The following is a 25,513-nucleotide window of genomic DNA, read 5'->3' on the forward strand; positions in this document are numbered from 1 at the left end:
TCTATTAGTATTTGTTTCACATATGCTGGTGCTCCTGTGTTGGGTGCATATATATTTAGGATGGTTATATCCTCTTGTTGGACTGAGCCCTTTATCATAATGTAGTGTCCTTCTTTATCTCTTGTTACTTTCTTTGTTTTGAGGTCTATTTTGTCTGATATTAGTACTGCAACCCCTGCTTTCTTCTCGCTGTTGTTTGCCTGAAATATGTTTTTCCATCCCTTGACTTTTAGTCTGTACATGTCTTTGGGTTTGAGGTGAGTTTCTTGTAAGCAGCATATAGATGGTTCTTGCTTTTTTATCCATTCTATTACTCTGTGTCTTTTGATTCGTACATTCAGTCCATTAACAATTAGGGTGACTGTTGAAAGATATGTACTTATTGCCATTGCAGGCTTTTAATTCATGATTACCAAAGGTTCAAGGTTAGCCTCTTTAGTATCTTACTGCCTAACTTAGCTCGCTTATTCACCTGTTATATACACTGTCTTGAGATTCTTTTCTTCTCTCCCTTCTTATTCCTCCTCCTCGATTCTTCATATGTTGGGTGTTTTGTTCTGTGCTCTCTCTAGGAGTGCTCCCATCTAGAGCAGTCCCTGTAAGATGTCCTGTAGACGTGGTTTGTGGGAAGCAAATTCCGTCAGCTTTTGTTTGTCTGGGAATTGTTTAGTCCCACCATCATATTTGAATGATAGTCATGCTGAATAGAGTATCCTTGGTTCAAGGCCCTTCTGTCTCATTGCGTTAAATATATCATGCTATTCTCTTCTGGCCTGTAGGGTTTCTGTCGAGAAGTCTGATGTTAGCCTGATGGGTTTTCCTTTATAGGTGACCTTTTTCTCTCTAGCTGCCTTTAAAACTCTTTCCTTGTACTTGATCTTTGTCATTTTAATTATTATGTGTCTTGGTGTTGTCCTTCTTGGATCCTTTCTTTTGGGGGTTCCGTGTATTTCCGTGGTCTGTTCAATTATTTCCTCCCCCAGTTTGGGGAAGTTTTCAGCAATTATTTCTTCTAAGATACTTTCCATCCCTTTTCCTCTGTCTTCTTCTTCTGGTACCCCTATAATACAGATATTGTTCCTTTTGGATTGGTCACACAGTTCTCTTAATATTGTTTCATTCCTGTAGATCCTTTTATCTCTATGTCAGCTTCTATGCGTTCCTGTTCTCTGGTTTCCATTCCATCAATGGCCTCTTGCATCCTATCCATTCTGCTTATAAACCCTTCCAGGGTTTGTTTTATTTCTGTAATCTCCTTTCTGGCGTCTGTGATCTCCCTCCGGACTTCATCCCATATCTCTTGCGTGTTTCTCTGTATCTCTGTCAGCATGTTTATGATTTTTATTTTGAATTCTTTGTCAGGAAGACTGGTTAGGTCTGTCTCCTTCTCTGGTGTTATCTCTGTGATCTTTGTCTGCCTGTAGTTTTGCCTTTTCATGGTGATAGGAATAGTTTGCAGAGCTGGGACGAGTGACGGCTGGAAGAACTTCCCTTCTTGTTGGTTTGTGGCCCTCCTCTCCTGGGAGAACAGCGTCCTCTAGTGGCTTGTGCTGGGCAGCTGCACGCAGACAGGGTTTCTGTTTCCTGCCCGGCTGGTATGGAGTTTATCTCTGCTGTTGCTGTGGGCGTGGCCTGGCTCGGGCAGCTTCTCCAAAGTGGTGGAGTCGCGTTGGAGGGGGAGCGGCCGGGAGGCTAATTATCCCCATAAGTGGCCTCCGTGCTCGCTGCAGCCCAGTGGATTATTGTGCCCAGAGATCCCCAGATTCCTTATCTCTGGATTAAGTGTCCCCCCCGCCCCTTTAAGGCTTCCAAAAAGCACCCGCCAAAACAAAACACCAACGACAAAAAAAAAATTTTAAATTAGAATAAATAAATAAATAAATAAACAAAATGGCCACTCGTTTTTCTTTATTCTCCGGCGCTAGCCTCAGGCATCTGCTCACCAGTCTTGCTGCCGTGTTCCCTAGTATTGGGGTCCCTATGTGTTTAAGACTTCCAAAAAGCGCTCACCAAAACAAAACAGAAAAAAAAAAAAATGGCCGCTCGCTTTTCTTATGTCCCCCGGTGCCAGGCCTCCGGTACCCTCTCACCGCTCCTGCTGCCCTGTTTCCCTAGTATCCAGGGCCCCGCGCATGCACTGTGTCTGTGCTCTGGTCCGGATGGCTGAGGCTGGGTGTTCAACAGTCCCAGGCTCCGTCTCCCTCCCGCTCTGCCTATTCTTCTCTCACAGGGAGCTGGGGGGAGGGGCGCTCAGGTCCCGCCGGGCCGGGGCTTGTATCTTACCCCCTTTATGAGGCACTGGGTTCTCGCAGGTGTGGATGTGGTCTGGATGTTGTCCTGTGTCCTCTGGTCTTTATTCTAGGAAGAGTTGTCTTTGTTATATTTTCATAGATATATGTGGTTTTGGGAGGAGATTTCCGCTGCTCTACTCACGCCGCCATCTTGGCTTCTCTCCCTTTGAGACTTTTAATGCACCCACTTTTCTTCTGTCCCAGGGCAGCTGGCTGTGGGATCCTGTTCACAGTCTTAGTCTCATATTTTGCTTTTCCATTCCTCTAATATTCAGTACACCATGCAATGTGTACCTGTGTTCCTGGTACAGATTACTAGGGCTGGTTATTAAGCAGTCTTGTGCCTCCACTCCCTCCCCACTTTGATTCTTTTCCTCCCATCAGTGAGTTGGGGTGGGGGGAGTGCTCAGGTCCCACTGGTTCACAGCTTTGTATCTTACCCTTTTCGTGAGATGTTGAGTTCTCCCATATGTAGGTGTCACCTGGCTGGTGTACTGTATCTTCCGGTCACTCTTTTATGAATAGTTGTATTTGCTGTATTTTCAAAATGTATATGGTTTTGGAAGGAGATTTCCACCACCCTTCTCACACTGCCATCTTGAGAATCCTCCTTCTTTTATCTTTTAATGTGATAACGATTTTGTGTATTATTGAAATAATATTTTCTTTCAATATGTAGTAGAATTGACCCATGCAGCTTTCTAGGTCAGGTGTTTGGGGGAAATTTGTTCCAGTTTTTTAATTGTTATACCACTATAAAGTTTTCTATTTCATTATGAATCAGTTTTGGTGATTTAGACTTTTCTAGAAATTTGCTCTTTTATCTATGTTTTAAATGAATTGGTTTGAAGTTCTTCATAATCTTTTCTTTTTATTTTCTGCCCTATCTGAAGTTGTCCTTTTTCTCATTTCTAATATTAATTATTTACATCTGTTTCTTTTTTTGTTTTGATAAGTTCCTTTGGAGAATTGTCAGTTTTGATTCTTTCAAAGAACCAACTTTTAGATTTGTTGATTGTATTTAATTTTTGTTCTCTATTTCTTCTTTGCACTGAAGATTTTCTTTTTTTCTGTTCTTTAGGTTTCTTTCATTTTTCTTTCTTTCTTATTTCTTTACCTATATCTTTAGGTCAATAATTCTCAATCACTTTAAACTTCAGAAAAAAAAACACTTTATTGAGACGTGACTGACATGTGAAAAGCAGCACTGATCTAATGTACACAACTCAGTGGGTTTTGGGACAAGTATACACTCATCAAACACTCACCTCTATCAAGGCCATGGACAATTCCTTCTCTCCCAACATTTCTTCCCCACCCATTTATTAGTAGTAGCAGAAGAAGTCTCTTTTTTTTTTTTTTTGGTAAGAACATTAACTTAATATCTACTCTCTTGGCAAATTATAACTACATAATACCGTCTTGTTAGCTATCAGCATAAATCTGTATCTCTAGAATGTATGTATCTTATATAACTGAAACTTTAAAGATGCATTTAAGGCTATATGTTTCCCTTGTCTTGCTTTAGCTTTATGCTCACAAATTTTAATATTTAGTATTTTCATTATCATTCTGATATAAGTGTTTTCTAATATTAACTGTGATTTTTTCTTTGATATATATATTATTTGAAAATGTGGGGTATTTTAAATTATTGAAGTGTAGTTGGCATACAACATTGTATTAGTTTCAGTTGTACACCATACACCATAGTGATTCATCTTTCATATACATTACTAAGTTATTACTTTGATAAATTTAGCTACCATCCCTCACCATATAGAACTGTTCTAATATTATTAACTATATGCCCTATGTTGTACATTGTATCCCTGTATCTTATTTATTTTATAACTAGAAGTTTGTATCTTTTAATCTTCTTCCCCTATTTTGCCCATCCCTCTGTTCCTCTCCCTTCTGGAAACCACTGGATTATTCTATGAGTCTGTTTCTGTTTTGTTTTACTTGTTCCTTTCTTTTGATTTTTAGATTTCACCTAAAAGTGAAATCATATGGTATTTGTCTTTCTCTGACTTCTTTTACTTAGTATAATACCCTCTAGGTCTACCCATGTTGTCACAAATAGCAATACTTTTTAATTTTTTATGGCTGGGTAATATTTCATTGTTCACACACACACACACACACACACACACACACACACACACACACAACCCATATCTTCTTTATTCATTCATCCATCAATGCACATGTAGGTTGTGTCTCTATCTTAGCTATTAAAATAATGCTGCAATGAACATAGGTGCATATATCTTTTTAAGTTAGTGTTTTTGTTTTCCTCAGATGAATTTCCAGGTGTGGAATTGCTGGATCATATGGTAGTTCTTTCTTCAATTTTTTGAGGAATTTTCCTTTGTAGCTGCACCAATTGACATTCCCACTGACAGTGTATAAGGGTTCTCTTTCTCCACGTCCTTGTCAACACTTATTTCTTCTTTTTTTATACTTGCCATTGTACTAGATGTGAGGTGATATCTCAGTGTGGTTTTGATTTGCATTTCCCTGATAATTAGTGATATTGAATATTTTTTCATGTACCTGTTGGCCACCTGTATGTCTTCTTTGGAAAAAAATCTATTCAGGTCCTCTCTTATTCAGGAGTTTATTTGTTGTTGAGTTGTATTTATGAGTTCTTTAAATATTTTGGATATACATACATACATATATATATATATATATCTTATCAGGTATATGATTTGAAAATATTTTCCCCCATCCACTAGATTTTCATTTTGTTGGTGGTTTTCTTTAATGTGCAGAAGCTTTTTAGTTTGATGTAGTCCTATTTGTGTATTTTTGCCTATGTCCCTTGCCTCAGCAATCAGATACCAAAAAAAAAAAAAAATCGCTTAGACTAATGTCAAGGAGCTTATTGCCAATGTTGTCCTCTAAAAGTTTTAATGGTCTCAGGTCTTACATTCAAATCTTTAATCTGTGTTTAGTTAATTTTTCTGTATGATGTAAGAAAGTTGTCTATATGCTTCTCTTGCATGTAGCTGTCCTGTTTTCCCACCACTATTTATTGGAGACTGTTCCTTATATATTATATGTATATATATATATATATATATATATATATATATATATAGTCTTATATATCCCATTATATATTCTTGGCTCCTTTGTAGTAAATTAATTGTATGTATGGGCTTATTTCTGGGCTATTTTATTCTTCTGTTCTATGTGTCCATTTTTATGCCAATACCATACTATTTTGATTACTGTATCTTTGTAGTGTATCTTGAAATCAGAGTACATGATACCTCCAGCTTTGCTCATCTTTCTCAAGATAGCTTTAGGTATTTGGGATCCTTTGTGGTTCCATACAAATTTTAGAATTAATTGCTCTAATTTTGTGGAAAATGCCATTGAAATTTTGATAGGGGTTGACCTGAAACTGTAGATTGCTTTGGGTTGTATGGATATTTTAACAGTGTTAATTCTTCTAATCCATGAGCACAAGATAACTTTCCACTTATTGTGTCTTCTTCAATTTCTCTTCTCAATGTCTTATAGTTTTTAGCGTACCAAAAACAGCTACCTTTCCCAGTCTTGAAAGAGCGACCTTGTATAGGAGATGAACCTTATCATTCAAGCTTGTCCTAGCTTTTGGTTGTTTCTCAGCCCTTTGTGATTGTCTAACCAGCCTGACTTGTTCTTGATAGGGCCCAGTTGGTGAGGGGTTGCCATGACCTGTCAATATTCCAAAGGGACGGATGTCAGTCAGTGCCTAGTTTTATGCTAATTGTAAGCCAGATCCTCAGGCAGCAGCTTTTAAGGTATTCAAATGCATACTGTCTTATGGGTCTGTAATTGTAACCTCTGCTTACCTCCAGACCAGAAGATCTGGAAGTGTCTCCTGGGTGACAGTTGCAAAAATTGTGGCTTTAGACACAAGTATAAGCTCCTTTCTGGGTGGTATCAGCAAGCTGTGACAAGGTCAAGGGATGGCATTAATATGATTGCTCTCTGCCCATGTTCCTTTGAAGCGCCTCTGTACCATTTGATGTGTGGCAAACCCAAAGCCTAATCCTCAAGCTGAAGCTGCAGGACAAGGATAAGCCTTTTCACAAGAGGACTGGGGTCATGATTCAGTCTGGTGTTTGTGCAGTGGCCTGGCGGTGGTAACATGCCAAGGACTAGCTCCCTGCTTCTGACCCATGGGGCCCAGAAATGCAATCCTCTGGCCATAAGAGCCAGGTGCTCAGTGGGTGTCCCCTCTGTGGGCTGCACATGCCTGCCAGCTGTGGTGGGGGAGCTGTGGTGTGCAGGGCTTGGGCATGCCCACCTGAGTTGGTGGACTAGAGGGAGGGATGCAAAAACGGTGTCCCTTAGTGCTGGCAACAACAAGGTGAGGAGGAATTTTAAATGGCACTTGCCAGTGTCTCTGTCCCTAAAGAGAGTTCCAACAAGTTTCTGCCTCTCCAGCAAATGATTCAAGTTTAACAAATGAGTCTTCTTCACACATGGCTTAGGCACCTTTGAAACTGTTGCTTTTGTCCTGGGTCCTGGGGTGAGTCAGCCTGTATACATGCCCTTTAAGGGTGGATTTTCTGCTCCCTACACTCCTCTGTGCTCCTGGAAATAAGCCCCATTCACTCTGAAAACTGGATGATTTGGAGGCTCATCTCTCTGGTGCAGATCCCAAGGGTTGGGATGCTTAATGTGGGACACAAACCCTTTACTCCTTAGGGACAAGCTCTGTGCCATGAGATTCCTCCCCCTTTTGTTCACCATGCCTGTGGTGGGATGTCTTGTGGGACAACGTCTCTGCCTCTCCTACCCATCTGGATGTGGCTCTTTTATCCTTTGTTGTGGAGGTGCTGTTCAGTTAGATTTCAGGGCCTTTTCCAAGGGAACTGTTTCATATGTAGTTGTTGTTTTCTTGTGGTCTTTTTTTGGAGGAGGTGAATTCGGATCCTTCTCCACCACCATCTTGAACTCTTATCATTTGTGTGCTCTTAAAGTATTCTATATATACCTCTTCACAGCAGCTATCACATTCAATTGTGAGTATCTATTTATCCTCTAGACTAGTTGCACCCTGATGTAGGGAAATGATGGAGAGAAGGTCCCCTTTCCCCCCCTCCACCCCCACATGCCTTTCCTAGCCAATAGTCTGCTTGCTGCCTCAGCACAGGTACCTCAGGCAGGTGTCCGCATGGTGAGCTGAATGCTCCTGAGAGAGAGGCTGGCTTTGGTGGGAGCTGAGGTGGGCTCCATTTGGTCCCCCTTTAGGGAGGCAGGTATCTCCATGGCCAAATACATGGGGATAGCCTATCTCAATGAAAAAAATCTTCTTCAAACCTGGAACAAGTGAAGGAGAACTTAATAGAGTTGTCAAGGATGGCCATTTCATCTCTGAGAAAGGTGAGCCTAGTCAGGTGGAATGTCCTCCTGGGACTGCTTTTAATGATCTTCTAACTGTAGAAGCATTAGTGTCCAAAATAACGAGCCAGTTTCCGGACAGAAAGCCTTGTCCCGTGAATTGGCATTTCCTTGCTTGGAAAATGAGTTTTGTGCCTTTGGAGAATCAAAGCAGTCTGTGGTATTTACAATACAGACTTACTGTCCAGTAGCTAAGTGCAGCCTAATTCTGACAGATGGCTCTCAAGGGGAAGTTTCCTTCAGATGGGATTATACTTCCATGCTGAAATGCTCTAATTACAGGGAGTCTATCAACATAGTGGGAGAGTCAAAGGGAGGGGAAGGTAGGCTGTTTCTTAGGAAGCTGTTTTAGAAAATGGCCATTATTGCGATCTTTATCTTCCCAGCCCCACACACTCAGCTACACTGAGAATCTAGGCCACTGCCTTGCTGAAACATGGTAGTGCTGGATCAGTGGTCAGCTATCAACAAGGAGCTAGGGCTTGATTTCCTACAAGGTCCTGCCTCTGTAGCCTCATCTCCACCCTGTTTCTTTCATTATTTGTTAACTGTCTTCTTAACTAGCTTTGTAACTATATTGGGGTGTAACTGCCAGAAAAAAAAACTATCATTAAATGAGCAGGACTAGCTTTTTAAAAACCTTCACTGATCTATCAATTTAGCTTTGTTCAACACTCCTAACCTTTCTCAGTATAATACTTTGGTTTTAAAGTGCTTAAGATATCAGTCTATTACATTTCTTAATTCTTTGCAATTTGTGACCTAAGTAACTGTAGAAAAAGTATAGTTGGCTGTCAGATACAGAGGATAGGTTGAGAAGTCAGGGAATGACTCAGGGTCAGGAGTGATTCCAGTTCTGTCTCTTTCATTTATTCAACAAATGTTTTTGAATATCTACCATGTGCCAGACAATATTCTAGCATTGAGTACTTAATGATCCCTACTTTCTTGGAGCTTATGGTCTTAGAAGATGGGAATGTGGAAGATGCAGAGAGTAAACAAAAATGGTTACTTATGCATGTGGTTGGTGCCACAAAGGAGACATAGGCAAGTGCAGCTTTCAAGACTTGGCCTGGCTAGTGCATCAAAGAAAGATGCTTAGAGGAGATACCACTGAAGCTGAGACTAAGACAGGTTAAGAGTTCACCTGGAAAAGGGCAAAATCCCAGGCAAATGGAACTGGCATGTGCAAAGGCCCTCAGAGGGAAACAATTTTGGCAAGCTCCAGGAACAGAAAGCACACAGTAGTTTTAAAGGGGGAAACAAAATAGAAAAGAGCCTAGAACTCAGGCAAAAGCAAGAATAAGCAGCACCTTTTGGGTAAGAATAAGTCTTTGAATCTTCACTTATAAGTAATTTTGGAAGTATTTGAAGCAACACAAATAGATTACGTTCTTAAAAGATTACTCAGGCTGCAGTGCAGAGAATGGAAAAGAGGGGATAGCAAGGAAGGGGTCCAGCTATTGTAGAAGGCAGGAAGGAGGTGATGATTTTTCTCACCAGATTGTTGGTAATAGACAAGGAGAAACATACTAGATTCATACAATCTAAATTTAAAATGTTTTATTGAAGAATAATTCACATTCATTAAACTGCACATTTTTAAGGTATATAATTTGACAGTATTTGACATATGTATACATCACCATAATCAAAATAATGAACATATTTGTCACCCCAAAAATGTTATGCCCCTTTGTAACCCCTCCCTATGTACCCTCCCTGCCACCTATCCTCCAACCCCTAGGCAAATGTTGCTCTGGATTCTATCATTATAGGTTAATTGGGACTTTCCCAGAATTTTATATACATAAGAACCATACATTACCATCTCTGTTTTGTTTGGCTTTTTCAATCTGAATAATTATTTTGAGATTCATCCATGTTGTGTGGATGAATAGTAGTTCAATCCTTTTATTGCTAAGCTAAGCACTATTCTGTTGCATGTATGTATCACTACTGATTTTCCCATTGCTTATTAGGATTATTATTAGTGGGTTATTTGGGTTACCTTCAGTTTGAGACTATTACAAACAAAGCTGCTATCAACATTCATGTGCTTTGTATGGGCATGTGCTTTCATTTTGCTTGCATAATTATCTAGAAGTACACTGGCAGGGTCATATGGTAGGTATATGTTTACCTTTTTTAGGAAATTGCCAAACTATTTACCAAAATGGCTATACCATTTCTGTATCCACACCAGCAGTGTATAAAAGTTTTTGTTGCTCTTGAATGTTCAGACAAGTACTTGGTAAGTTTGGACTTTAATTTTAGACATTCTAACTGGAATAAAATGGAATCTCATTTTGGTTTAATTTGCATTTCTTTAATGACTTAAAATGAACATCTTTTCATGTGCTATTCTGCCATCTGTGTATCAACTTTGATGAAGTGCCTGTTCAAATCTTTTGTCCATTTTTTAATTGGGTTGTTTGCTTTCTTATTATTGTGTTGTGAGAGCTCTTTATGTATTATGGATGCCAATACTTTATCAAATACCTGATATGCAAATATTTTCTAACAAAATATGACTTATATTTTCATTTTCTTCACATTGTCTTTTGAAAGAGAGAAATTCTTGATTTTGCTGAAGTACATCTTATCAACTGAATCTTTTATAGAATGTGTGTTTAGTGGCAAAGAAACTTTGCCTAATCCAAACTTATTCAGTATGATTTTCTCCTGTTTTCTTTGAAAAATTTTATACTTTCAGCTCTTACATTTGTGACTATGATACATTTTGAGTTATTTTTTTTTAAATGTATAATGTGAGGTATGGATTGGAGTTCTTTTTTTTTTTTTTGTATACAGTATCCAAGTGTTCCAACACCATTGTTGAAAAGACTATACTTTATCTATATAAATCCCTTTTGCACTTTTGAAGAAAATAAGTTGACCATATATACAGGTATATTTCTGGACTCTGTTCTTCTCCATTGCTATATCAGTCTATCTTTATACCAGTACCACCATGTCTTGATTATTGTAGATTTATAGTAAGTCCTGAAATCAGGTAATGTAAGTGCTCCAACTTTTTCAAAGTAGTTTTGGCTATTCTATGTCCTTTGAGTTTCCATATGAATTTTATAATCAGCTTATCTATTTACACATACTATTTTAGAATTTTGATTGGGGTTGCATTGATGATAAAAATAGATGTCTTATAAATATTGAGTGTTCCCAGTCATGAACAGTATATATTTCTCTATTTAATACATCTTCTTTAGATTGTTTCAGCAATGTTTTGTAGTACAGATTTCTGGAGCCCTGTCATTGTTGATCTTTCTCCTCTCTGCTAAACTGTAGCTGGCTTAGCCTTTCCAGATCCCAGGTCCATTTCTTCAACTCAGGGAGCCCTCTGGACTCTAGCCTAGGTTCCCTCCTCTCTGTGCTGTGTCTTGAAAACTCTTTCCAGGTAATGCTGGAGCAATTTTAGGACTCACCTCATTTGGTTTCTGTCCTAAGTATTACTTATCTTCATTGCCTTGTGTCCAATGTCTTGGAAAACACAGTTTCATGTGCTTTTTCCAGATTTTTAGTTGTTTAAGATGTGAGGGTAAATTCAAATCCTGTCTCTCCATCATTGTCATAAGTGATTAATTTTCTGCAAGATTTCAAGAACAGGAGTGGTCAAAGATGATTTTCTGGTTTCCAGCATGAGCAACTTCAAGCAATGTGTTGGTATTTATTAAGATAGGAAGCATTATGTGAATATTAGGTATTTATTTGGTGTAAATAAGGTCATGTGTTACCTTTTTAACATATTCAATGTGTGCTTTCAGTGAAACATTCAAATATAAAAAATGTAAAGCAGTTTGATATGCTAGGTTAGAGCTCAGAAGCAGGGTCTGAGTTGGAAATAAGAATTTATGAGTTGTCACCATATACTGTGTATGTTATTTGAATCGTAGAGACTGATGAAGTTACTTAATAGTAGATCCTAGAGCGGAGAAGGAAGAGGGTGTGGGACCAAGTCCTGAGACCTTAAAGTAACGTGAAGTGGAACAGCCAAAGAGGTAAAAAGAAAACTAGTAATTGTGTCATGGAAGTCACTGGAAGAATGTTTCATGGCACTGTGAGTGGTCAGGTGGGTCAAAAACTGCACTGATGTCAGTTGAAGAAGGACTGGAAAAAACCCACTGGTTTCTGTGACATGAAAATCAGTGGTGACTCTAGTAAGTGGTGAGAACTGAAGCCCAAGTGGAGTAGACTCAAAAAGTAAATAAGAGGGAACAAGGGAGTCAGTATTTTTAAATAGCTTTGTGTGGCCTGGAGCCCGCTGGCAGGTGAGAGTCGGTGGGATCCGGAACAGACTTCATGGGTGGCTCTGAATAGGACACTTCCGCACAGCCATGAGTGGGAAGGAATGGCCGCACACAGGCAAGAAGTTAAGTGTAGCCGCATCTGGTGGCTCTGTTTTCTGTAGAAGGTAAGAGACAGAGGCATGTGAATGTGAAGCAGCCCCTGCCCTCAGGGTGCTTGTGGTCCTTTGGTGAGTGCTAGTCTGATTATTTCTTTTATAGTGACTAGAAAATATAATCTGTTTAACTCAATCTCCATGTAATTTTGATCTGTTTTAAATTTTAGAATATATTTTACTTTTCAAAATTAATGCATTGGTTTTTCCATGTAATAGGTGATATGCTCAATGCAGAAAACTTGGGTGAGAACAGAAGGACAGATAATCCTGAGTACAAAGTCGCCTATAATCCCTCTGCCTAGAGACAACCACTGTTATAGTTGGGTATGTCTTTCCTGTATAGTCTCTGTCCATGGCTCCTCATTTGCAATTTTTATATGGCTGTGACACGATTTGGCCTGCCTCTGCTTAAGTTTGTTTAAGGCAGAAGCAGAATGCACAACTGCGTATCTCAGAGGACAGCTTCTGCAGGTGCACGGGGCCCCTGTCCCTGAACAGCCAGCCAGACAGGGCACTGCTCCCTTTGTCCATGTTCCCCCGAGGTCAGGCTTCCCTGGCAGCCAGGCAGCCCTGGGCAAACACAAATTCAGTGAGCAACCTTCAGAGGAAGACTGTTTGCCTTCTTCTCTCTTTGGAGGCTGAGGGGTCACGGTCAGTGACGGAAAGAGAGGCTGGCGCTGGCCCAGTAACTAATACTCCTTTAGAACAGTTCTCGGGAAAATATTCCAATCCAGTTGGGGTATTCCTTGCAGAGCCAGGAGCGGAGGAGGTCTCGATGCAGCTTCAGGGGCCTACAGCTGGCATCTCTGCAGTGAAGGCTGCTTTGGATCCCGGGGGGGCGGGGTAGGGAAGTTTGTGGGATTGTGGTGCCTCCATTTAGGCAAGGAAGGAAAGCTCTCTCTATTCTGCCACAACAGGACAGGGAATCCAGGACAGTATCTTGCCATTTTGAGACACAGATAAACAGTTCAGTGAGAGACTGCCCAAGGCCCAGTGAAGCATTTCTTCTTTGAACAGACAGTACAAGTGAGGCCTGACACGAGGCATTGGCAAGGAGGAAACCACAGGCTGGCAGAGGCTGGCAGTGACATCAGAGCAGGAAGCAATTCTCTCTAGCTGCATTTATTCCTCTCACCCTGGAAGAGAGAGGGGAGGGAGACAAGAACATTTCCTAATAAGGACTTTCCTTAATACCTGGGTTTCACATTAATAGATGCTTTCAGATTTAGAAGGAATACTTTCTACATAGATGGAGTCCCCCCATCAGGTCATGCCATATTTAGTAACTATAGTTTGACCACCGTAATAGAGAAAATTTCTCTAATAGAGAAAAAAGGGGATCCCCCTCAAAGACATACCTAGGCTCCAGGAAGCCACCTGAGAACCTCGTGTTGGCTTCTGCATCAACCCCATCACCCTGCCCAGTCGCTGTTAATCCGTTCCCAGAAAGAAATGTCACCAGATGGCCCTGCAAATGTCACCTGGCCACAGCATGGCTTTACCAAAAGCAGGGAAGCAATAGAAAATCTAATGCATAGTTCCTTTCCTTCATTTTGGGTCAGTTTTAGATCCTTTTCTGGGCATTTAGTGTTTTCTTAACACATTGGTTTGGGCAGTAAGGCCCATAATCATGCTGCTGTTAAGGAATATTGCTTTTACAATTAATGGCAGAGGGTCCCAGCGACTCGCAGATCCTGGACATTTTGTAAGAACTCCTCTCTTGTTAGCATTTAATGCCAGATTTTACTGCCCTCTGCTCATGAACTGCACACTCCCTCAGCATTCTTAATACCTTGAGTTATTTTTAGCATTTAATCCCTTCCAGGTATCAGAGCCATCAGACCTCTTTTTTTTTTTTTTTAATAAACAGGAGAGAATCCTTCAGTATTTCCAGATTGTGGATGAGTGGTTTTTAGGAAAAGAGCTGGTCCTTTTTTAAAATGGGTTTTTCCTTTACTGTCTCTTAGACTTCACACCCAGCCATGAGGTCTGGTCCTGACTCTGCTTTGTGTATTTCTCACTTCTAGCAGTTTTAGAAGAGTAGCCAGGGTCAGTTTGACTGACCCTGGAGAAGGAACGGGAAGCTGGACCCCACCAGCTGAGGAAGGCACATGACCACAGTGTGGCTGCTGGGCTGTCAGGCAGCGGCCCACTCACCGGGGTTGGTTGTGAGCTCCTCCTAGCTTTCCGGAGTGGCTTCCAAAGGGGTCAGGAATTCAGAAGTGGGTTTGGAATAGAAGGTTTCAAGCGGGCTCCTGTCCGTTGTCACCACCACTTACTCTCCTCACTGGGAGTTAAAAACCCTGACCAGGGTGGCCAGGGGTGGGAGGGGAGAAGTGCGGAGTTGGTAGTTAAAGGGGACAGAGTGCTTGGGGTGGTGCAGAAGTTCTGGAAATGGATGATGGTGATGGTTGCACAACATTGTGAGTGCATTTAATGCTTACAAATGGTAAAAAAGGTAAATATTACATAATGTGTATTTTACCACAATTTCAAAAACATCCAGAAAGACAAAATCCTTCTCCCTGGATGTGAAAGAGATTCAGAGGCAGCAGAAAAGAGCTTGGACGAGAGTGTGCAGAACTGCCCTTCCTTGGCTGGCACGGGGACAGTGGGACTGAGGGTGGTTTCACTGCAAAGAAGAGGCTACAGGCCGGGAGGGCTGGCCTCCCCTCAGCTCCCGAGACCTCGGCTATCCCCCCACCATGTCTGTCCTTACAAATTCAGCCACTTCACTTGCCTCTTCTCTGTTTACTCACTTCCCTCACCATCCCTGTGTAAGGCTGTCTCCTGGGTACTGATACCCCCATGGGAAAAACAAACCTCTTAACTTAAAAAATTTTCCTGTAAATCATTAGTGTAGTCAAAGAATGGCTGCTCTGCAGTTGAACTGTCGTATCTGAGTGCTTGAGCGGGGCTGGAGTCGCAGTTCCCACTGGAGGAAGAAGAGGATGTGGGTATTTCCTATGGGCCAGGCCTCAGTCTCAGTACTTTTATGTTTCCCAAGTAATTTTCAAAAAAGTGAAGTAGGTATTATGCCCATTTTATAGAAGAGGAAATTGAGGTCTAGAGGAGTTCATTACTTGTCTAAGGTCACATAAGTAATAAGGGACAAAATTTGTTTGAATGTGAGCTTATGTAAAGCTTGTGTCCTAAAACCTAAGTTTTTTCCATTATACCACACTTCAAAATACCTGTCCTAGTATAAAAATATGCTTTGAACAATGCCTTCTTCAACTCTGGAATAAAAATGCATTTGCATCATGATAGTGTCTGGAACACTGAAGAGAGCCCCTAATGTTTCTGGTGTTTTCATTATAGACCCCCTACCCCTGGGAGTTGCTCATGCCAGTGGGGTCCATCCACAACACCTTGGCCCCCAGTGTAGTTTCTGATGAATAGATGATACATCAGAGCTTCAATAAGGGACAGGCTGGCCAGACAGATTTCTAGAGAACTAATCAATAAAGGATGCTAAAACATTGAGGTGGAGAAAACTATTAATCAGTATTTCTCTTCAGGAGAATGGGATATTTGGTTAGAAATAATTCTTTAGTGAGCCACTGAGGGAGAACATTGACATTCCCAGGTAGCATAGGTTGCAATGAATGCCCACTAACCTGCCTCCTGAAGATGTAGGTCCAGTAACTGCAAGCTTCAGGTTTGATTGTTCAGGTGATAGAGGGGCAACCGGCACTGCCTCCAACAACCTCATTCTCTACCCATCAGGACAGTCAAAAGGACAACCAAGGCTGGCTCCTGCCTGAACTGCCTGCATGCACTGGTCTGTCCTGCAGGCCAGGCCTTCCTCCCTGTCAGCCCACTTCTGTGTCAGAGCTGCCTGCCTCCAGATTGGTCCTTTGGCCTGTGTGGACCTGCCTGCACCCTCCTTATCTCTAGCCTAACTGCTGAGGCCTCACCCATCTCCCTTCATTCCCGCCCTCCGCTCTCACTGTGCCCACTCCCCAGCTCCTCCTTTCATGACTGGCATTGCTATCCCCACCACTACCGACTTTCAACTGGAGTGTGATTTTTCCAGAAGCTGTGACGGAGGGCAAGAGGGAGAAAGACTACAGGCCTTTGGACACTGCCTAAAAACAAACAGTAAGCTTCTCACTTTAGAAACCTTTCTAAATTGTGTACAGAACACTGTTTTTGTGGGTTCCCAACCCCGGCCTCTTTGCTTAACCCTCATCCTACTTGTGACTGATGGTCACTTACAGAGTGGGGTCCGGGGTGGGTTAAGCATCAGCTTGGTAATAAAACCAGTGGTTTTTATATGGTGCACTTCAAAACATACAGATCAAAATGATCACCTTAAGAAAGTTTTGCTTCCATATGAATAGCCAGGGTTTTAAATATGAATTATAATGATTTTTTTTGCACCTTGAAATAAATAAAGTGGTATGTATTGCCTGTTTCTTAACAGTTGGATATCATGAACTCTGGTGGGGAAAGAAACGAATAGCCCAATAGTTCCGAAGATCTTTAGTACATGTTAAGTATTATTCATGTGTCATTTGGGGCAGTGGTTACATTTTCAAGAGTCTGCCATCTGTGCTAATCAGCCAGGGATGTAGCCAGTGAGGGCGAAGCTCCCGTCAGTGCAAGAGGGCCCTGAGGCTCTGGACGGCCTGTCTGGGACAGTCACCCAGTGCGTGATGCAGTGGTGAGGCTGGCCTACTTTTCAGAGCAGCTCCTGAGTTCTGGGCTCCCCGTGTGGGTGCCTTGTGTCAGACTGGAGCTCCAGGCTGTTTGTGGCCTGCCCAGAGCCTTAGCCTGTCATCATTGATTTTATGGGGAAGGAAAGCTTTTCCTTTTGTAAACACACCAGTCTCTTCAATAAGATGAGGTAATGGGATTAATGATGCACTTTCCAGAATCATCATCGATTCTGAAGATGGAAGCAGAAACTTGAGATGAGGCTAAGCTCTGTTTTGTCAACATTTGGCCACTCTGTTATGCAAAGTATCCTCAGACAAACAGTGGACTTAGTTGAAAGACATGCTGGTATTTGAACAGCCAGGGCTGGAGGGTTCTGTCTATGTATAAACATCACCAAGCCAAGGGTGTGGCAGTCAGGCGTGACAGTGAAGAGAAAAGAATGAAAAAGAAAAGAGCAACCAATACCTCAAGCCAGAGCCTGCAGTATGGGCGGGCCGACGGTGATTGCCTCACAAGTGCGTGTTCCCAGAAATAAACCCCACAGGAGTGGTGGAGACGGGAGGGTGTGAGGGGAGCAGAGGGACCACCAGACCTTGCTTCTCTTTGCCGGCTTGACAGGGATCTCTGAGGGTTTGGGAAATGGATGTGTTTGTGAAATGCTGTGAAATTTTACCCAGTAGAACAATCTGTAGACCTCTGACATAAATTATTTTAAAGTAAGTGCCTTTTTCCTTCCTAAAGAAGCATAAACACATACAATCTTAGAATCTCAGGAATTTTTTATTATTCAAGTATTGTCTAGGCACATCAGAGATGGAGAAGAGATCAGTGTTTCCCCAGCAAGGCAGTTGGGTTTGCTCTGAACATCTGCATTGGGATTGTGAGAAGGTTTATGTAGACTCGTCAGGAAGTGTACAACAGACATTCAAACTGACAACAATGAATGCACTTTATTAAATGCTCACTGCCTTATATACCTGGAAATAAGGAAATGAGGATACTTTAAACAGTAAGACCCAGACATCTATAGTTTAAAGTTTGGAAATGTGCAGTGCCTCTGGCTAGTTATTACCTGAATAATAAATAAAGTGAAGTGTTTCGTAGATACTGATGGTATTTAAGAGTAGTTGGTGACAATAGGTATGTTTGTGGCATTGATTGTGATGATGGTTTCATGGGTGTATACTTATATTCAACCTCATCATGTGATATACATTAAATATGTTTAGCTTTATGTATACCTCAATGAAGTGATTGGGGAAAAAAAGAACAGTCAGTGAATCAACCTAAGCAAGTCTTTGATGACTGTAGTTTTTGCCTAGCGCTGTAGGGAATAGTATAGAATAATATGATGTGTGCCACCTGCAGTTAGGGAAGATGAGATGTACCTATGAAACACTTAAGTAGCAACACAGAGCAGGAGTCAAACAAAGATCTGAAATATTCAGAGATTCCTGTAAGCCAGAAGGTGGGAAAAGCGTCTCAAGAGTAGTTGGCTATGGTCCCTGATGGATTTGACTGTGGGTAGCGATCTCCAAACTTGGCAGGGTTGGTTGTGGTGGTCAGGGGATGGATTCTGTACTGCACGTTCCAGTTATAAATGTATTACCTCTCAGCTCCAAATTCACCCTTAATTGCCTGTTCTGGAAAAATAACATTGGGACCTTTAAATATTTTTCCTTTACCACCTGACACAATATTAAGTTGTCTAAGTAGAGGGCTCTGGAGAGACTAGGTGAGAGGACTTCTCTTTCTAGTGGTGGGGTCCTCTCCTCCTCAGGCTCCTCAGGGAGCATAGCTTTGCCAGCACCCGCTCCTGCAGCTGGTGCTGCTTCCCCAGGGCCCTCTGCTGCTGCACTTCAGCACCAGGCTCCACAGCACAGGCGGCCTCTGCAGCATTCAGGGGCCAGCAGCTTCCCCTGGCACCCCTCCGCTGGCCTCTGGTGAGACACCTTCCCGTGAACAGCTCTTCCTCACACCCAGATGACAGATTTCTGGCAAGTTTCAGAGGGTGGATTTCCAGTTGCCAATCCCTCAGAACACAAATCCTCTGTTACAGTTAATGGTTCTTTGTGTTAAACATTCCCTGTGTGAATTACCGGATGGTTTCTCTCTCCTGTTTGGCCCAGACCGATACAGTGCATTTCTGTTAGTAAAAAACAAAACACAAAACAAAACCTGAGCATGCACTGCCAAAATATATATATTTTCTTATTTTTCAATTGTATTCATGAACTTTTTCCCTAAATTTCATTAGTATGTAAAACATACATGAAAAATTTTAATAAGACAAAGATGAAGTATTGTGGCTACTTAAAATATTACTTTTAATTGCCTTGTTGATTATAATCTTGAGTTGTTTTCCTAGTTCTTGAAATTTAATTTTTAATACTTCCTTTGCAACTCTGACATTCAGCGTCTAGATCCTCCCTTTGGAAAAATGGCTACTTCTGTATCGCAGTGTTCTAGAATATGAGTGTCAAGGCTGTAGGCTGTAGTCTGAGCAATCTGGCCTGGTGTTGGGGGCTTTGTTTCTTCCACTCTTTCTCACCTCTCCGTTCCTGCCTAATTTTGACTCTGTGATATGCAAGTCCCCCAGGGAGGGAAGGGGAAGATGCTTTGCTGCCCAGTAGCCTCTGTGTCCCTCTAATCCTCTTTCCCATTAGGGTCCAGGACTCCGGGGTTTCCCCAGAGAACAAACCACACAGACAAGGAGATGTAAATCCAAGCAAAGTCTTTATTCAGCCAGCTAGCTGGGGCCGACAGCACCTCCCCTGACACGCAGGCCGAGTCCAAGCTGCCAACCCCTATTTTGTTACTTTCATATTCTTTACGCCTCTTCTCTAGATCCGTTTTTAGTTTGGCTAAGGAATCTTTGACTGCACCTGTCTTATCTACATAGAAACAGCACTCTTCCTTTAGGGCTGCACACAGTCCACCTTCCTTTAAGAACAAGAGTTCCAGGCCCCTTCGGTTTTGTAGGACCACCTCTGACAAGGAGGTGAGGGATTGCTCCAGGTCTGATATTGACTGTCGGAGTTGTTCTAGGTCCCTGTCGACTGCCAGCCTCAGGGCTGTGAGCCCTTTTTCCTGAGTTACAAGGGCTGCGACCCCAGTGCCTGCCCCTGCTATCCCTAGGGAGAAGAGGGTCCCAATGGTCTGGGCGGTAACAACCTCCCTCTTGCTCCGGTGGGGGCTCGGCCTTTCTTCCCAATAAGAAAGGAGAGATTCATGAGAATGATACATTAGACGAGGTAGAATGGCCACCAGCACACAAAACTCACTGTTAGCATTGAACACAGAGGTGGATAGGGCCGGGGTGAGGCCTGTCTTTGAGCAGAGCCACCAGCCCGAGGAGAGTATAATCCACTTTTCCTGCTCCCATGTGGTGTTAGCGTAGGAAGAGCATAACTGGCCCTGGGCCGTCGAGACTGTGCCTACACACGTACCAGCGACTGAAACCTGAGCGATCGTAAGTCCCCACGGTTTCCCGTCCCAGTAAGTGGGATGGGAGTTGCTGATAGTGTAGGAGCCATTTATCCCGATTGCCTCATAGAAGGGGGGTGATCCTGGGTAGCATAGCCAACAGGGATCGGTGAGGGAGGGAGTGGTGTGGTTAAGAGTCTCTGCTACTGCCTGCACCATTTCCCACATGGGGTTATCTGACCCGGAGGGACCCAGACCTGGTCCTCTTGTGGGCTCTGGAATCAGGGCTACAGCACCTACTGGAACTAGGGCTACGGCTACCAGCAGGGCTACGGGCCAGGCTATGGCGGCTCCGACTACTCGCCCATGGCTATTATGGTTATGGCCCCGGCTACTACTACAGGTGGGTCCGGGGCATGCGTTCCGGCAGTTGGCCGGCAGATGTGGCCGTCAGTGCCCGCCAGGGCGCCCCTCGGGGAGCTGAGCAGGGCGTGAGGCGCAGGCGTACATCCGGTCGGCATTTTCTCGTCCCTTTGGCCCAGGTCCTTGTTCTGATTTGAAGGTTTCTGGGGATGTATAACTGGTTGCTGGAGACATACAACCGGGTTGGGCCCTATGAAGACGCTGCTGGGAGTTGACACGGCTAATTTGATGGTGAGAGTTGAGCCTTCATGCCCCCCATATTTATAGTACGCTAACCCCCATGTTAGTCCATTTATCCAGCGCGATACCTCAGTCTTTTTGCCCGTCTCGGTGAATTGAACTCTTACCCAATCCTGGTCCCTTCTGTCACAAGCCTTGTCCTTGTAAAGGGCCATAGGCACGTGATGAGGGATGCCCTGGTTGACATAAGAAAATTTGACAGCATCCTTTTTTGTAATTGGCCATCTCCAATCCCCATCGTTCGAGGTTATACAGTCCCATTTGGCACACCAGAAGTCTCTCTCCCACCCACATGACTTTCCTTTACCTGTTTCTGGGCAAGCATAAAATCCGTGGGAGCGAGCCAAGTTTGGAGGGACGGTTTGGTAACCATGGTTGATCTGTTGAAGGCAGAAAAACAGGTCAGGCCACCAGAATCCGAGTGGCGCAGTGTGTTCTGTGGTGCTGATGACCTCCCCAGTTCCGCCGTTAACCAGCATCCAGGTCATGTCCCATGGCTGATGGGTTTGGTGCCTTCGAGCCAGGGAATGATGCCTGCCCCCAGCTCCACAGATGTGGTTCCCTTGAAGGTCCACATTAAGGCGCTTATCAGCAGGATCTCCTTCATCTTCGGCTTAGGGGTAGTTTTAGGGGATTCACAGGATGCTGCTGCACCTTCCACTCTGAGGTACTCTGAGGTAGAGCCTTCCGAACGTGGGTGTAGTGCACCCATGGAGCGATACCATCAACCTTGAGAGCAGTGGGGGTGGTAAACAATACAACAGAAGGTCCCTTCCACCTGGGTTCGAGAGTCCTTACTTGGTGTCTCTTGACCCATACCATATCCTCTGGGACTATGCCATGTTCCGGGCTCGGAATTTTTCCGCCCTCGTAATATGCTCTGATCAGGGGCCAGATTTTCTGCTGCACTTTAGCAAGAGCTTGCAACACATTCAGATAGTCAGGGGCCGGGTCCTCTGCATCGGGAAGCTGCACTCGCCGAGTTATGGGTGGAGGGGCCCCATACATTATCTCAAATGGAGTTAAACCATGTACATAGGGGGAGTTACAAGCGTGGAAGATGGCTAAGGGAAGGAGGGTCACCCAGTCCCCGCCAGTCTCCAATACCAATTTAGAAAGGGTCTCCTTCAAGGTCCGATTCATTCTCTCTACCTGCCCAGAGCTTTGTGGGTTGTAAGCGCAATGTAACTTCCAATCTACCCCCAAAGCCAGGGCTAGTCCCTGCAGAATTTTGCTAACAAAAGCTGGGCTGTTATCGGAACCTATGGCTTCAGGGACCCCATATCTGGGGATGATCTCTTCAATTATTTTTTTTGCTACCACCTGGCTGGTTTCATGCTTGGTTGGAAAAGCCTCCACCCACCCTGAGAAGGTATCCACCATAACCAGCAAATACTTATATCCATACTTCCCTGGTTTTACTTCGGTGAAGTCTATTTCCCAATTCCTCCCTGGAGCCCTCCCCCTTTCCCGAGTACCTGCCGGGTGCGGCCCTCTTGGGGCTGGTCTTAGCATTGCACAGCTACTGCATTCTTTCGTGATCTGACGAGCTGCCTCATTCTGGTGGGGAAACACCAACTGCGCAGACTGGAAAAGGCTGAGCAGCTTTTTCCAGCCTAGATGGGTGGACTTATGCAGGTTAGCAAGCATGTACTGTCCTAATGCTTCTGGCAGAATCAATCTCCCTTCTTGGTCCCTACCCCAATTTCCTTCCCTAAACACTTTCCCCAAGACTTGTTTCCTAATCCACTCGAGGTCCTGAGGGGAATACTCAGGTTTGGGTGGCAGGGCAGGCAGTTCAGGTATGGGTATCTCGAGGGCTGCAAGTACAAGGGAGTCCGAGAGGGCCGCCCTCCTAGCTTCCGCATCAGCATGGTTGTTGCCGATGGCCTCAGGTGTCTTCTTTGATTGGTGGCCTGGTACATGTATAACTGCTACCACCTTTGGTTTTTCGATAGCGGCTAGTAGTCTTTGGACTTCTTGTAGATTCCTCAGTTCCTTTCCTTCCGCGGAACGGAATCCTCTTTCTCGGTAGATGGCACCGTGCACATGGACAGTGCCAAAGGCATACCTGCTATCTGTGTAGATGTTGGCCCGCTTGCCTTCTGCTCTCTCCAGGGCCTCAGCGAGAGCAATAAGTTCCGCCTTCTGTGCTGAGGTGCCAGGGGGCAGAGCTGCGCTCCAGACATCTTCCCCTTCATGGGTAACTACCGCTGCCCCTGCTCTCCTGACCCCTTCCTGCACAAAGCTGCTCCCATCTGTGTACCAATTTAGCTCACAGTTTGGTAACGGTGTGTCTTTCAGGTCTGCTTGCACCTGGATAATTCCGGAAAGGATGTCTCTACAGTCATGGATGGGGGTTGACAGATCTGGGTCCAGCAGAAGGGTGGCAGGATTTAGGGTCACCGGGTCAGAGAAGGCAATTCATGGAGAATCTAGTAGGAGCCCTTGGTAGTGGGTGAGTCTTGCATTCGTCATCCATTTTCCTGGAGGGTGCCTGAGGATCCCCTCTACAGTATGTGGGGCTGTTACCCTCAGGTTCTGGCCAAAAGTCAGCCTGTCTGCCTCTTTTACTAGTAGAGCGATGGCTGCTAGGATATGCAGACAAGGTGGCCACCCAGAGGCCACTGGGTCTAGCCGCTTGGACAAATAGGCCACAGGTCTTTTCCACGGGCCCAGCTGCTGAGCCAGGACTCCTTTAGTCACTCCCTTTTTTTCATCTACAAACAGGATGAAGGGTTTTTCTGGGTCTGGCAGAGATAGGGCGGGGGCCTGGAGGAGGGCTTCTTTCAGTCTGTCAAAAGCCTCTTGTTGTTCCTGATTCCATTGCCAGCCCGGCCCTTCTTTGGTCGCCTCATATAGTGGTCGGGCTATTTCTGCGTACCCTGGAATCCAGAGCCTGCAGAACCCGGCTGAGCCAAGAAATTCCCTCACTCCCCGGGGTGAGGAAGGGACGGGGATAGTCAGGATAGTTTGTTTCATGGCCTGTGTTAGCCACCTGGCTCCATTAGATATTTTGTACCCCAGGTAGACCACTAACCTCTGACAGATGTGGGCTTTCTTGGTGCTGGCTCGATATCCCAGTTCGCCTAGTTCAGCCAGCAAGTTCCCCATGGCTTCTTCGCACTCCTCACGGGTCTCTGTGGCCAGCAATAGGTCATCCACATACTGCAGCAGTGTCACGTGGGGGTGGCTCCTGCGAAAAGGGTTCCAGGTCCTGGCTTAGGGCCTCATTGAATAAGGTGGGAGAGTTCTTGAAGCCCTGTGGCAGTCTAGTCCAGGTAAGCTGCCCATTTCTTCCTCCCCCTGGCTCCTGCCACTCAAAGGCAAACAAAGGCTGACTAACTTCAGAGAGTGGGATACTGAAGAAGGCATCTTTCAGGTCCAGAGTAGTATACCATACATGTGAGGGTGGCAGGTGGCCGAGTAGGGTGTAAGGGTTGGGCACTGTAGGGTAGATGTCTTCTATCCTCTCATTGACCTTTCGCAAGTCCTGCACCGGTCTGTAATCTACACTGCCAGGCTTCCTTACTGGAAGCAGGGGCGTATTCCATGCAGATCGGCAGGGTTTAAGGATTCCTGTTTCTAACAGTTTGTGGATATGGGGTGCTATCCCTTTCCTAGCCTCTTCCGGTATTGGATACTGCCGGACTCGGATGGGTAGGGCTGTGGCTTTGAGTTGAACAACAACCGGGGGCAGATGTTTGGCGAGACCAATTCCTCCGGTTTCAGCCCTGCCGAAGGGAACCTCTGCAACCAAGAGTCCATTTCTCCCTGGCCCCCCTCTTCTTGATCCGCCTGAAACAGACGATGTTCATTGGCCAGGGATAGAGTCAACACATGCACCGGTTGTAGGGGCTGCCCTTCTTTGTCCATGATCTTTATCCCCTCGGGTTCAATATGGATACGCGCCCTGACCTTGGTTAGTAAGTTTCTGCCCAGCAACGGTGCAGGGCTCTTGGGTACAACCAGAAATGAGTGAGCGACCTGATGCCTTCCTAGGTCCACTTTTCTGTTAGTAGTCCAGGCACATTTCTTGGACCCTGTCGCTCCCTGGACTATACTTGTGCGTCCTGGGTTCAGGGGACCGTGGGCTTGGTTGAGAACTGAATATTGTGCCCCAGTATCTACCATGAACCCAATGGGAGTCCCCTCCACGCACAGGGTTACCCAGGACTCAGGGAGGGGTGCCAAGCCCCGTCCCCGTCAATTCTCCTCTCCTAGGTGTAGGGTCGTAATGGGGTTCCCTCCTCCTTGTTCCCTCCTTTTGGGGCACTCCCTCTTCCAATGCCCATATCTCTTACACAGGGCGCATTGATCTTGTCCTAGTTGGGATTGGCGGGGCCCCGTTCTTTGAGGTGATCTAGGGCCTTCCTTCACCCCGGCCAGGAATATCCTGGCCATCTCCTCCCTCTGCTTCTTATTCTCCCTCCTCTGAAATTCTCTGTCTTCTTTCCTATTTTTCTCCTGCATTACCCATTTCTCTTTCCTCAGCCTTTCCTCTCTGTCTTCTGGAGTTTCCCTAGCATTGAAGACCTTCTCCACTTGCTGCAGCATTTCTCTAATAGATATTTCCCCCAGGTCATCCCGCTTGTGGAGTTTCCTCCGGATATCGGGGGCTGCCTGGTTGATGAAT

At 44.3% G+C, this 25,513-nt stretch overlaps 1 protein-coding gene and 1 long non-coding RNA gene across 5 annotated transcripts in view; one reads left to right on the forward strand and one right to left on the reverse strand.

The window, feature by feature from the left end:
* Positions 1–25,513, forward strand: part of SYT9 (synaptotagmin 9) — a 206,492-nt gene that overhangs the window by 76,986 nt on the left and 103,993 nt on the right. The window lies entirely within an intron of this gene.
* On the reverse strand, positions 9,625–16,071 carry LOC130684879 (uncharacterized). Its single transcript, XR_008999232.1, has 2 exons — positions 15,744–16,071; positions 9,625–13,259 (listed from the first exon to the last, which is right to left on the reverse strand). It is a non-coding gene; the product is annotated as an uncharacterized LOC130684879 (long non-coding RNA).

This window comes from Manis pentadactyla, chromosome 9, assembly GCF_030020395.1.
Source record: "Manis pentadactyla isolate mManPen7 chromosome 9, mManPen7.hap1, whole genome shotgun sequence".
NCBI classification, from domain to species: Eukaryota; Metazoa; Chordata; class Mammalia; order Pholidota; family Manidae; genus Manis; species Manis pentadactyla.